Source organism: Vicia villosa, linkage group LG4, assembly GCF_029867415.1.
Source record: "Vicia villosa cultivar HV-30 ecotype Madison, WI linkage group LG4, Vvil1.0, whole genome shotgun sequence".
NCBI classification, from domain to species: Eukaryota; Viridiplantae; Streptophyta; class Magnoliopsida; order Fabales; family Fabaceae; genus Vicia; species Vicia villosa.
The window spans coordinates 169,577,930-169,591,002 of record NC_081183.1 but is presented as its reverse complement, the minus strand read 5'-3'; positions in this window follow the sequence as shown (position 1 = coordinate 169,591,002).

Below are 13,073 nucleotides of genomic sequence, written 5' to 3'. Positions count from 1 at the left end.
CTTCCGTCACCCACACCAAAAGCCACCCCTAACCCACCAAAATCCAACCCAGTTCGCAACATCACACGTGCCGAAATGCAATTGCGCCGCAAAAAAGGTTTATGCTATTACTGTGACGACAAGTTCTCTATCACACATAAATGCCCCAATCTCCATTATTTGCTACTTCAGATTGATGATGATGACGACCCCCTTCAGCGCACCGAACCTTTTGATTCAACCTCCCCACCTCCCAGCTCTGTTGATGAGTCTGAGCATCACTTATCCATGAACGCGTTGAATGGTTCTCAAGGTGCCGGTACCTTACGATTCCAGGGCCACGTCCAGGGCATTAGTATCAGTGTGTTATTGGACAGTGGCAGCTCTGACAATTTTATTCAGCCCCGCATTGCTCATTGTCTCAAACTACCCATTCAATCCACTGAACAATTCAAAGTCATGGTGGGCAATGGCAATTCTCTGACTACTTTGGGATTCATAGCTGAGCTTCCTGTCACTATTCAAGGACATATCCTACATATTCCAGTGTATCTCTTACCTATCACAGGAGCGGATTTGGTTCTAGGCGCCCCTTGGTTAAAAACCCTTGGACCGCACATAGCGGATTATAATGCTTTGTCCATCAAATTTTATGTCAAAGACACTTTTGTGACTCTATTTGGTGAGAAACACAAAGGTCCAATCCCAGCTCAATTCCACCACATCAAGAGACTTCACAATACGAAGGCAATTAAAGTTTCGTTTACTCTGCAATTCCAGGAAATACATCCTGAGACCGGTTTTGATCCAACAGGGTTACACCCTGACTTGACTGCTATTCTGCATAGTTTCCATGATGTTTTTGCTGAGCCTCAAGGTCTACCACCTGCCCGATTTCATGATCATGCTATTCCATTGGTTCACGGCAGCAATGCGGTCAAGGTAAGGCCCTATAGATACCCTCATAGTCAAAAGTCTCAAATTGAATCCATGGTTTTGGATATGTTGAACCAAGGCATCATCCAACCTAGCAATAGCCCTTTTTCCTCTCCTGTACTCTTAGTTAACAAGAAGGATGGATCTTGGAGATTTTGTACTGATTATAGAGCTTTAAACACTATTACTGTGAAAGATAGTTTTCCTATCCCCACAGTAGATGAGCTGTTAGATGAATTATATGGGGCACAATACTTTTCCAAGCTGGATTTAAGGTCAGGCTATCACCAAATTTTAGTCAAGCCTGAGGATAGATTCAAAACTGCTTTTAGGACTCATCACTACAACACGGAAGGCCTACGAAAGCGCTTATTTTGGGCTTTAAAAGCGCTTTAAAGCGCTGTGAAAGCCAGCGCTGGCATAGGTAACAAAAGCGCTTCTAAAAGCGCTCTGGTAGACCCCCCCTATAAGAGCGCTTTTCTGGAAAAAGCGCTCTGGTACCCCCCCTATTAGAGCGCTTTTTCTGGAAAAAGCGCTCTGATAGCCCCCCCTATAAGAGCGCTTTTCCAAAAGCGCTTTCGTAGGTTGCGTTTTTTATTTTATTTTTTATGCTTTTTTTTTATAAACCTATTATTTTTATAATTTCTAAACCTGCATTTATGGCAGCATTCTTTCATGAACCTGTAATTTACCATTGTTATCCCATAAACCTATAATTTACAATCGTAATCCCATTATTTCAGTAATCTCATTATTTCAACAAAGAAGCGATTTCGATTATATACTAAACATGCATTATAATTATACCATTGTAATTAATCCAAAATATATATACACCGATTCACATATTTCTAACATGAAAACAACTAAACCAATTCACATGACATTATAACAATAAGAAAATCATCCCTAAACAACTAAATCAACTAAATCGGTCCTAGTCCTGCAAAGTCTGAACATCTTCAAATGACTGAAAATCTTCACAATCTGCAAAATAAAAATAATATAATCAAAATAAGATTATTATTATATAAAGGCTCTAAAATAAGAAGGTAAAGAGTAGAACGAGTATATATATATATATGTCGTGTAAAAAGAATAATCAAATTAAATATATCAATAAATACAAATTAATTTATTAATATTTAGGACTTTATATATCTAACTTGAATACATGGAATGGAATATCATTTATTGTAAATTAGTTCAACAAATTTTGTACATAAAGTTTACCTTAAATTTAACACAGCCACGTCATATAGCCCAGAGGGATAAAGCAATATAGATCACTAACAATAATCCTGTCACAGACACCCTCAAGAACAACATTAGCTACATGTTATTGATAGGAACACTATTAGAAACTCAACCAACAGCATGTCAAACAATTACAGAATTTGAGAAGTTGTTACCAAATTGATCAAAAGAGCCCAGTATCCTTGTGAGCTTTCTACTATCTCTTAGCAATATAAGAAGTTTCTCTGCAACAACAATTAATGTAAAGTTCACAACCAATTGACAGGAAAAATTAGACACAAATAAAAGTTGAATATTAATTTCTATGACAAATAATACATGACAACTAGTTACTACTACTTACCCTTCAGCGTTTTCCTTCATCTTTGAGCTATGCTATATCTACACTTATTTTCCTACACTTGTATATTACACCGTATATTTTAACACAGATAGATACTTGTGCACAGAAATTAAGATAGAATAAATTAATAAAAAATGAATTGTATACCTTGTATGTAGAAAATTACGGTGTTGGTGTAAGCTAGGGGTGTATGTTTACTCAATCAATAAATGTTGCAATAATGAGAAGGGGTTGTTGGACTAGAAATTTGAAGGTTTTGTTGGACTTAACCTGCATCGCCTTATTTCTATCCAAGTTGTATTGTGTCACAGAATATGAATCAAATAACTGTACCCCGAAGGATCCTGCCACAGAAGACTTCGGGGTACAATACTTGATTCATATTCTGTGGAACATAATCGGCAGGGGCACATTGTGTTCTATCCTTTACCAGTCCATCCACTGTTTGAAGCTCAACCTACAATAGAAAAACGTGATTATTACTAACTACATATAGAAAATATTGAATCATGTTAATTTCCAGATACATTATATTGAAAAAAAAATTAGAATGTGAAAGCTAAAAGAGTTCAAAAGTGATCAATCCTGGAGGCCCTTTAAATCAATTCATACTAAATTAAAAAGTGTATAAAACTATAGATAATACATCTATAGATGTAAATACTAACTTCACGGATCTAATGAAACTTTTATTCCAAAAACAAATTACTTGAGTTTTTTTTTCTGCATAAAAACCTAACAAACTTTGTCTTCAATACTCTAAATCACTGATAAAAACCTAACAAACTTTGTCTTCAATACTCTAAATCACTGATAAAAACCTAACAAACTTTGTCTTCAATACTCTAAATCACACTGATAAAACCTAAATCACGGATAAATTAAAAAAGCCCCAATAATATTAACTATAACCCTAAATAAAATTTTGTATTTTTGAAAGCAAACAATGAAAAGAAGGAAAATTTCCGGCACAAAACCCTAACCTGAACAGAGAAGAGACGGTTGAAGGGTGGCGATGGAGTGAGGAAGGCGGTGGCGGAGTTGGTTGAAGGCTGGAAAGGGAGTGAGGACGGCGGAGAGGGAGTGAGGACGGCGGAGCAACGAAAGGAAGAAGAAGGTTCGCGTGTTTTGGATCTGAAACAAAACGCGTGTGTTTGTAAAATATATAATTTTTTAAATGGGCTACCAGAGCGCTTTTCAAAAGCGCTTTAATAACACCCCCTACCAGAGCGCTTTTATCCCAAAAGCGCTTTCGTAGCACCCACCCTATAAGAGCGCTTTTAAAAGCGCTTTCATAACCCCCCTACCAGAGCGCTTTTTAAAAGCGCTCTCATACCCCCCCCCCCCTACCAGAGCGCTTTTTGAAAGCGCTCTCATAACCCCCCCTACCAGAGCGCTTTTTTTGCATCATTTTCCCTTGTTTATTAATTTTGTTTTTAGCGAGCCCTACGAGAGCGCTTTTGCTAAAAGCGCTTTAGTAGCTGCGCTGCTACAGCTTAAATTTGGCGTAGTGCATCAAGGCCTTTACGAGTGGCTCGTGATGCCTTTCGGCTTGTCCAATGCACCTGCCACCTTTCAGAGTTTAATGAACCACGTTTTTCAAGCTCAGTTAAGGAAATCAGTTTTGGTCTTCTTTGACGATATCCTAATCTACAGCCCTTCATGGTCTGCACACTTGAGTCACTTGGAGGAAGTGCTGCAACTCATGAGATCCCATTCCCTCTTTGCTAAAATGTCAAAATGCTGCTTTGGCTTCACTGAGGTTGACTATTTGGGCCACACCATCTCTAACAAGGGTGTTCATATGGACAAATCTAAGATTCAAGCGGTCATTGATTGGCTCCCTCCCACAAATCTGAAACAATTACGGGGTTTTTTGGGTCTGTCCGGTTATTACAGAAGGTTTATCCGCCATTATGCCACCATTGCTGCCCCATTGACTGAACTCTTAAAGAAAGATGCCTTCCAATGGACTTCTCATGCCACAGATGCATTTCAAGCCTTGAAACATGCCATTACGGTTGCGCCTGTGTTAGCACTACCAGACTTCACCAAACCTTTAATTCTTGAAACCGATGCCTCGGGTACCGGTATTGGTGCAGTCCTCAGTCAGAACAAACACCCTATAGCTTATTTCTCCAAGAAGCTTAATCCTTTGATGCAGAAGAAATCAGCTTATGTTAGAGAACTCTATGCTGTTACGGAAGCAATGGCGAAGTTTCGTCATTATTTGTTGGGTAATCACTTCATCATTCGCACTGATCAGAAAAGTTTGAAAGCCTTAACTGATCAGACCATCCAAACTCCGGAGCAACAAAAGTGGCTGCACAAATTCTTGGGTTTCGATTTTTCCATTGAGTATAACCCGATCAATCAACCCCCTGCTACCATTAATTACAGTGGCTGTGAATGAAGATCCTCACTTCTCAACCATCAAACAACAATGTATGCAGGGCACCTGTACAAGGCCTTTCTTCCATGTGCAGCAAGGCATCTTATTTTGGAAAAATCGTGTCATGGTTCCCCCTAGACCACACTTGATTCAAGCTATCTTAGAGGAATTCCACTCGTCTATGTTGGGAGGACATGCCGGTATAGCACGTACCAAAGCTAGAATCACTTCTCAATTCACTTGGCCTTCTATGACTAAAGATATTCGACGGTTTGTCTCACAATGTTTGGTGTGTCAACAAGCAAAGTCGTCTACTGCCGCTCCTGCCGGACTACTCCAGCCACTACCCATACCGGCTCAAGTGTGGGAGGATTTATCCATGGACTTTATCACTGGTCTCCCCCATTCGAATGGGTTTACTGTCATTATGGTTGTCGTGGACAGGTTATCCAAATACAGTCATTTCGCTCCTCTCAAAGCTGATTTTACTAGTCTCAAAGTCGCTGAATCCTTTCTACATAATGTGGTGAAATTACATGGGTTTCCTCGTAGCTTAGTATCGGACAGAGATAAAGTATTTACAAGCGCATTTTGGCAGCAACTATTCAAATTGAGTGGTACAACCTTGGCTATGAGCACAGCCTACCATCCTCAGTCTGATGGTCAGACAGAGGCAGTTAACAAATGTCTGGAGCTGTATTTGAGGTGTTTCACGGGGCAGGAACCTCAGAAATGGTCCAAGTTGCTTGACTGGGCCGAATTTTGGTATAATTCTTCGTTTCAGTGCAGCATCGGCATGACACCATTCAAAGCGGTTTATGGCAGAGACCCTCCTAACTTAGTCAAGTATGATACTGCAGAATCAGCACCTATACCAGTACAAACATTGCTTGTTGAAAGGGACCTCACCCTTCAACTCCTCAAAGCAAATTTACACCGTGCTCAGCAAGTCATGAAGAAGTATGCCGACGCCAAACGTAAGTTTGTGGAGTATCAATTGGGAGATATGGTATTGATCAAGTTACAACCATATAGGCAACACTCTGTCGCTTTACATCGTAATCAGAAGCTTGGTATGCGTTATTTTGGGCCTTTTCCTATCATTGAGAAAATAGGTACTGTTGCTTATAAGGTGCTGCTGCCACCCTCAGCCAAAATACATCCTGTCTTCCATGTGGTTAACTTGAAACTATGCAAAGGAGAACATCACACTCAATATTTTCCACTTCCACTGCTGACTTCGGAGACTGGACCCTTGTTGGTTCCGGAGGAGATCATGGACACCAGAGTGTTGCTGCAAAAAGGGCGCAAACTGTCCCAAGTCTTGGTTAAATGGGCAGGCTTACCTCACACTGAAGCAACGTGGGAAAATCAAGAAGAGCTGCAAGGAAATTTTCCCAACTTTAACCTTGAGGACAAGGTTAATTTTAATGGAGGGGGTAATGTTATGATAGAAGGCAAGAGGAATATTCCTATCACTAATGCACATGAGGAAAAAGAACACGTGTCACGTGATCCGAATTATCAGGAACCAAGACGTGGCACAAGAGAGAGAATTCCTAACAGAAAATACATGACAGACTGTTAAATAGAGGCAGGATTGGGAATGAGGGTGTGTGGAATTTAGTGGATGAAAACCTAGTCTTTTCTCTCTCTGAATTTAGCAGCTTTCCATGGTTGTTAGATTTTCTTGTATCTGCCTTTCCATTTGCTAATTGTACTGAATACTTATTTGAGAATATAGTACAATTTTAGCCCAAATTATTTTGTTATCTTTTACTGTTATTTGAAACATAACAGTGTGTTAGCAAAACTTGGTGTTTCCAATTGATCTTGTAATTCTTCATATTGAAGAAGATGCCAAGGTTCCTCTCATCTTGGTGGAACATTTTTCTTGACTAGGATACAAAATATTGATTTGGAATCTGAATAGTTTATGTTAAGATTTCTATATGAGAAAGCTATATTCAATGTTTATGAAGCCATGCATATGAACATGGTGAAAATCAAGAACGTTACCAAACTGATGTCCTTTAAGAAAAAAGTAACCACCAAGAACCATCAACTACACCAAGTCAAAGTTTAGTGACAGCCTTATTTGTTGACCTTATCGAGGAAGTCAACAAGAAACTAGAGGAGGAGTATGCATCAACAAGAAACTAGAGGAGGAGTATGCAACTGGCATAACTATATGGTCAAGAAAAAGCAAATGTTGGCGTATGGAAAGTTGTATCAATGTGTCAAAAAGAGCAAAATGAACTTTTCATAACCATCATCGTAGACTACAAAGTTACAAATGCAAAATGCTTAATATTACAAAATAGAAAATAAAAACAAATACAATTAGTGTTTGATGGATAAAAGTTAAATAATAGAGAAACAAGGATATGGACTGACACTGTCAACAATCACAACCATGTATTTAATTAAAGCACAATTTTAATTAAAAAAAATTAATATGACATAGCAAGTATAAAGATTTTGATTGGATATATGTGTAAAGTTTGTTTACACTTTCAGTGCACTCTCTTTCTCTTTCGATTATTCGTGTTAGGGAGTAATGAATTTAAATCATCATCATGAAAACACCGACATGTGTTGTACATACACTTCACAACAAAATATGTTTTACACATTATGTTTGGACAATCTTCATCTTCATAACATTCATTATAAGCTACAATGAAAATAATGAATATAAGAGTATGTTAACAAAAATGGATAATATATTATATACAATTTTAATATGAAAACTTAAAAAGAAAGAAAGCAAGGCTTACCGTTACAGTTTAATGCAAAAATAAGAGAAACAAAAATCATCATAGCAAAAACATACTTGATAATTTTAGCCATATTTTTCTTCTTTGTTGTATGAAATAGACAATAATTTTGATCACTTTATAACATATAAGACTCATTACGACTTCACATGAAATGAATAGTTTTTACTATTTAAGGAATTATTAAAAAAAAAACTTCTTAAATAAAAATAATTTATTTTAAATTAAATGTCATTTAAGTATATCAAAGCGTTCTATTATAATTTCTTTTGGAGACTTGGTAGGGAGGCTTAATTAATTAAAAAAACTTGTCAATAATAGGAGTTTGTTATTTGTTTACCACCTCTTTAATATTTTTTAACCTTTCACTTAAATAAGAGAAAATACCATAAATAAATAATATATTTTTCCAAAGTTAATTGTAAAAATCATTTATTCTTGATGTGATAACATTTTTATCCATAACATATGTGTTTTTATAAAAAACAATTGTCACTTTTCTTCTTTTCCTTCCACTCTCTCAAAGAGGGGTGATTTAGGATCAATTTTGATCCAAAATCACCCCTCCAAATCGTTTTTGTTTATCTATTACTTAAATAAGTGATTTTCACACCTTTTTTTTTGTCTTTTTTGTGATTTCGTGGGTCATCGTTTGTTTTGATTTCCCATATTTCTGTGGTGTATTTTGATTTCTCGTCTTTGTGCGGGTATTTTGTTTTTCCGTTTTTGTGCGGTGTTCATTTGTTTCAGGTTAAAAGATTAGTTTCGATCTAGTGCAGATTCAATCAATGACTTTGGTGTCTTCAACGCTACAGATCCGGAAGCATGAATATTTCGGACATCTCAATACAGTCAATACATTAATATTTGTAGGCATATGCAATTTGCCGTTTTATGCTATTAACATGGATGTTGTGGATTTGTTCGCAGATTCATCCTTTTTGTTTTTGACGATTTTGAATTTGTATTGCAACGATGTACTCTATCGATTTGAATGAAAGAATATCATTTATTTTCTGTCAAAAAAACATTTTTATCCATGAATTAAACGTATCGTTTGATTTAAAAAAGGAGCAACCAAGCTCAAGATATAGACATTTTAAATTTGCTACTTCATAGTAACTTATAAAATAGAACAACCTACTTCATAGTATAAAATTACAAACTTTCCGTTATAATAACACTATAAGTCGGACAATATATGGCTTGAGCATGTTCTTATAAGTGGGGACAATCTTCATCCTATAAAATCGGCTTAGTAGGGACAATCTTCATCCTATAAAATCGGCTTAGTGAGTGAGGATTGCCCTTACTTATAAGTACATATTTCGGTCATATATTGTCCGATGTGAGGCTCTTAACACACCCCTTCACGTTCAGGACTAGATAACTGGAGCATGGAAATAAATGGTGGGTGATCCGATAGCGGAAACCATAATAGGTGATCCATCGGATCTTAAACGAGGCTCTTGATACTATGTTAAAAAATATAGTTGAGCCTAACTCAATCCTACAAAACTGACTTAGTAGGATGAGTTAAGTCCAACCGCATTTCGTGTATTTCATTCTCTAAAAAGCTTTCTAACTCAAGTTGTGTGAATTTAAAATAAGCCATGTCATAGTCATTTTCAATAGCAAATCACAATCTCTTTGAGGCTCTAGCTCCATCTTTTTCCTCTTCCTTTTCTCTTTTCTTCTTATGTTGACCTTAAGGTCATATCATTTTTCTTGCATTTACATTCTTGTATCAATTATACAAACACCTCATTCATTGCATGAACTCTTTTTGTTTCTTATTCTTGAGTGTATTTCGACAATTATCATGTATAAAGATATCACGTCCTTCTTTTTCACTAACTTCTCTGAAGATGTCTCTAACAAACAGTTACATTTACGTTTCTTTAAGATCATAGATGTTCATGAGGTGTTTATACCTCAAACAAGAAATGATAATGGTTGTAAGTTTGGCTTTATTAAGTTTTTAATGTGAAAAATGTTAAGAAACTTCATAATTATCTCAATGAAATATGGTTAGTGAGAGGAGTCTCTATATATGCTTGGACAGTTGGTTGTTTATTTAGTACGGTTTTAGAACTGGATGTTAACACAACCTCAAAATTTCAATTTGAGTTGAGTAGAATAAGAGTGAGGGTTCTTGTGGGTGCTTCTATTATATAAGAGGTGGTGTGGGAGGTGAGTGTTATGGCTTTTTTGGGAAAACTTGCATGACCTAATCAAGCATGGCTAATGAGTGGAGAATATATGGTTGAACATATCATTGATGACACATAGAGATAGTAAAGGTCTTAAGACTCACATTCGATGCTAATCATTTGTCCCAAACTCCAGTCTTACCAGGTAAAACTATTGTTAGTGAATGTGATAATACTATCAAGAGAACGAGTTAAGCAGATGCTTGAGAGTAAATTAAATAAATAATTAGGAACATAGAGAACATAAGTAATAGAGAGGATAGAATTTGAATAGTACTAATCCATTTGGTTTGTGTTGTCTTTTGACCAAAAGCTCAATAAGGTAAGGCTCACTTATCTTGCTTGCTCGATTAAGCCCAGGGTAAAATACATTCACTAAGAATTTTCAGGTACACTATCTCTAATCTACACTCTCACTACAATTATCTTGATCCTTAAACTAACTTGAGCGTTGGAGTGATAACTCTGCAGGTACTCTCCATCTTAATCTACCGTACCGGAGATTAGCAACATCTGTTCAAGATCATGAAATAAATAGTTTTTAATATTTAAGAAATTGTAAAAAAAAAAAAACTTTTAAATAAAAATAATTTATCTAAAATAAACGTCATTTAAGTATATCAAAGTGTTCTATTATAATTTCTTTTCTTTTCCACACTTGGTAGGGAGGCTTAATTAATTAAAAACTGATCAATAATAGGAGTTTGTTATTTGTTTACCACCTCTTTAATATTTTTTAACCTTTCATCATAAATAAGAAAAAACACTATAAATAAATAATATATTTTTCCAAAGTTAGTTGTAGAAATCATTGATTCTTGATGTGATAACATCTGATCGTACCTGATCAGAAGAGTCGTCAAGGCCTGCTCGGATGCTGGGTCTTCGTGAAGTGAAGGGGGGGTGTACCTGCAAGGTACTCCGATGCCAAAGTGAGTAGAGGAGCAAAGGTGAGCAAGTACAAGCTAAGGTTAGAAGAGAATTGAATACCTGACCCTCTAATGAAAGAGGGTATTTATAGCCCCCAGCGCTGGGCCATGATCTCGCTATTTGGATTGGATGCCCAGGCCCAATTAGGAGACTGCCAGGTTTCCTGACCGGAAATATCGGAGGTGCGTGAGTGCCCTCTGTCCTGGTTAACCGCTCCGAAGTTCAAGGGAGACGCGGTCTTTCAGGGACCACGTGGACTCCGTAATATTAGGAGGGTTGAATATGAAAGAGCCCTGCGAGGAGCAGGGTCCTCGGCAAAGGGGTGCTCGTGGAGAGCACCTTGGCCGGCGGGAGCGGCTCGCGGAGAGCACCTTGGCCGGCGGGAGCGGCTCGCGGGGAGCATTACATCGGGCATGATACAAGACGAGCATCCCAAACCCAGTTGTGGGGCCAAGGGCGGTTTGGGCCTCTAAGGTTAAGTGGGCCGAAACTATAATGGGCCTAATCTTGGCCCAGTCCAGAACAGGAGCCCCCCAAGTAGGAGTCTTCTGGTCAAGAAGCTTCGACTTTGACTATGCTCGGCCCGGGTAAAGGTGCTCGGCCCAGACGAGCGTGCTCGGAGGGAATGCTTCGTCAGTTGGGATGAAAGGTCGCGCGTGTGTGGCACGCGCTGACGTGGCAGAGGTAATGATTGCCTAGGGGTAGATGGCGGCGCCTAGGGAAGGCTTTGTCAGCCGACGCGACGTTTCGTATTCCGGAAATTTTCCTTATAAAAGGGGGTCAGAGCTTCGCATTTGGAATTTTTGCTCTTCGCTCGTGTGCTTGGCGTCTAGGTCAAATTTCCCAGATCCCGCTACCTCATTATCGTTCATCAATCGATTTGCTGAAGACTATGTCAGAATCAGGTGCGTTTGAGGTTTCATTTTGATTCTAAATGTCTTTCTTTCGTTTTATAAAGGATTATGAGGCGAATCTCCGCTGTTTTTCGCCGTCTAAACCGGCAAACAGACTGGAACGCCGCGCCTCTCCTCGGGTTATTCAAGCGATGCCCGAGGGAATCATCAGAGTAGTTGATTTTCACTCATTGCAGCTCGGGTTCTCCATGATTTGGTTCGTCATACTCATGGAGGAAGTCGGGGGCTTCGTGCTCCTCTTCGGGACGTTTAAGGTCATGCTCGGCGGGTCTGAGGTTCCTGCCGAGTTAGTTTAGCTGCACTCAAGCGTTTGACCATTGTTTAAGTTAAATTTGTCTGTGAAGTCCTCGGCCGGAGACCAATAGTTTTCTCGAAGGGGTTTGGTCGGGGGCTTTGGTGCTCTCCGTTCCACCCTTTCACTTGTATTGCGGTGGAAGGGTGGATTTGATGAACAATCGAATTCATTTTTTCCTTCTGCATACAAGTGAATCAGGCTCGGGTTCCAGCTCGGGTTCGGGCTCTAGCTCTAGCTCGTGGGACTCCTCGCAAAATACGGGTGCGAGCAGCTCCGAGGTCGAGGAGGTGGAGGTTGAGAGCTCGCGACTTCATACGATAGAGGAGGGTGACGAACAGGAAGGTCCCTCGGAGGTCGAAGAGGACGGTCCATTGACACCCCTCTTTGAGTATGATCAGGAGGTCGATCTTGACTGGGTCGCCGAGGAGCCAAAGTTAGAGGTGTCCTGATATACTGACTCCTTGGTCGGGGCCTTTCGGGAGGTCGAGGATCGGGGACCGAGTGATGAGCTTAATTTTCAGGTGGTCTGCCCGAGGGCCGACGAGCGTATTTGTTCTCATTTCCACGGGGACAGTTTCGCTATGTATGAGTATGTTTTCAGGGAGCTCGGGTTCCGCTTGCCCTTCTCCGGCTTCCAGGTTTCTCTATTGGCCAGCCTTGCTCTGGCTCCATCCCAACTGCACCCGAACGCCTTTGCTTTCATGCGGGCTTTCGAAATCGTTTGCGACTACTTAGGCATCGGCGCTACGACCGACCTGTTTGGGCGTTGTTTCAGAGTTCAACGAAAGTCGGCCGACGGGCGCTTCAGCTGGGTTTCCTTCTGGAACGCTGACCGGAAACTTTAAAGGATGCACGTCGACTCGGTCAAGGATTTTAAAGACCGTTATTATGTTGTTCGTCTGCACAACTGTGCGTCGTATGCCTCTCTGTCGAAGATGATGACGGTGTGTGGCGAGGACGGTATCCCGCAGAAGGACGAGGAAGGGAAGGTCAAGACTAAACTCTGTAGCATGTTCCCGTTTGTCTGGTGGAAG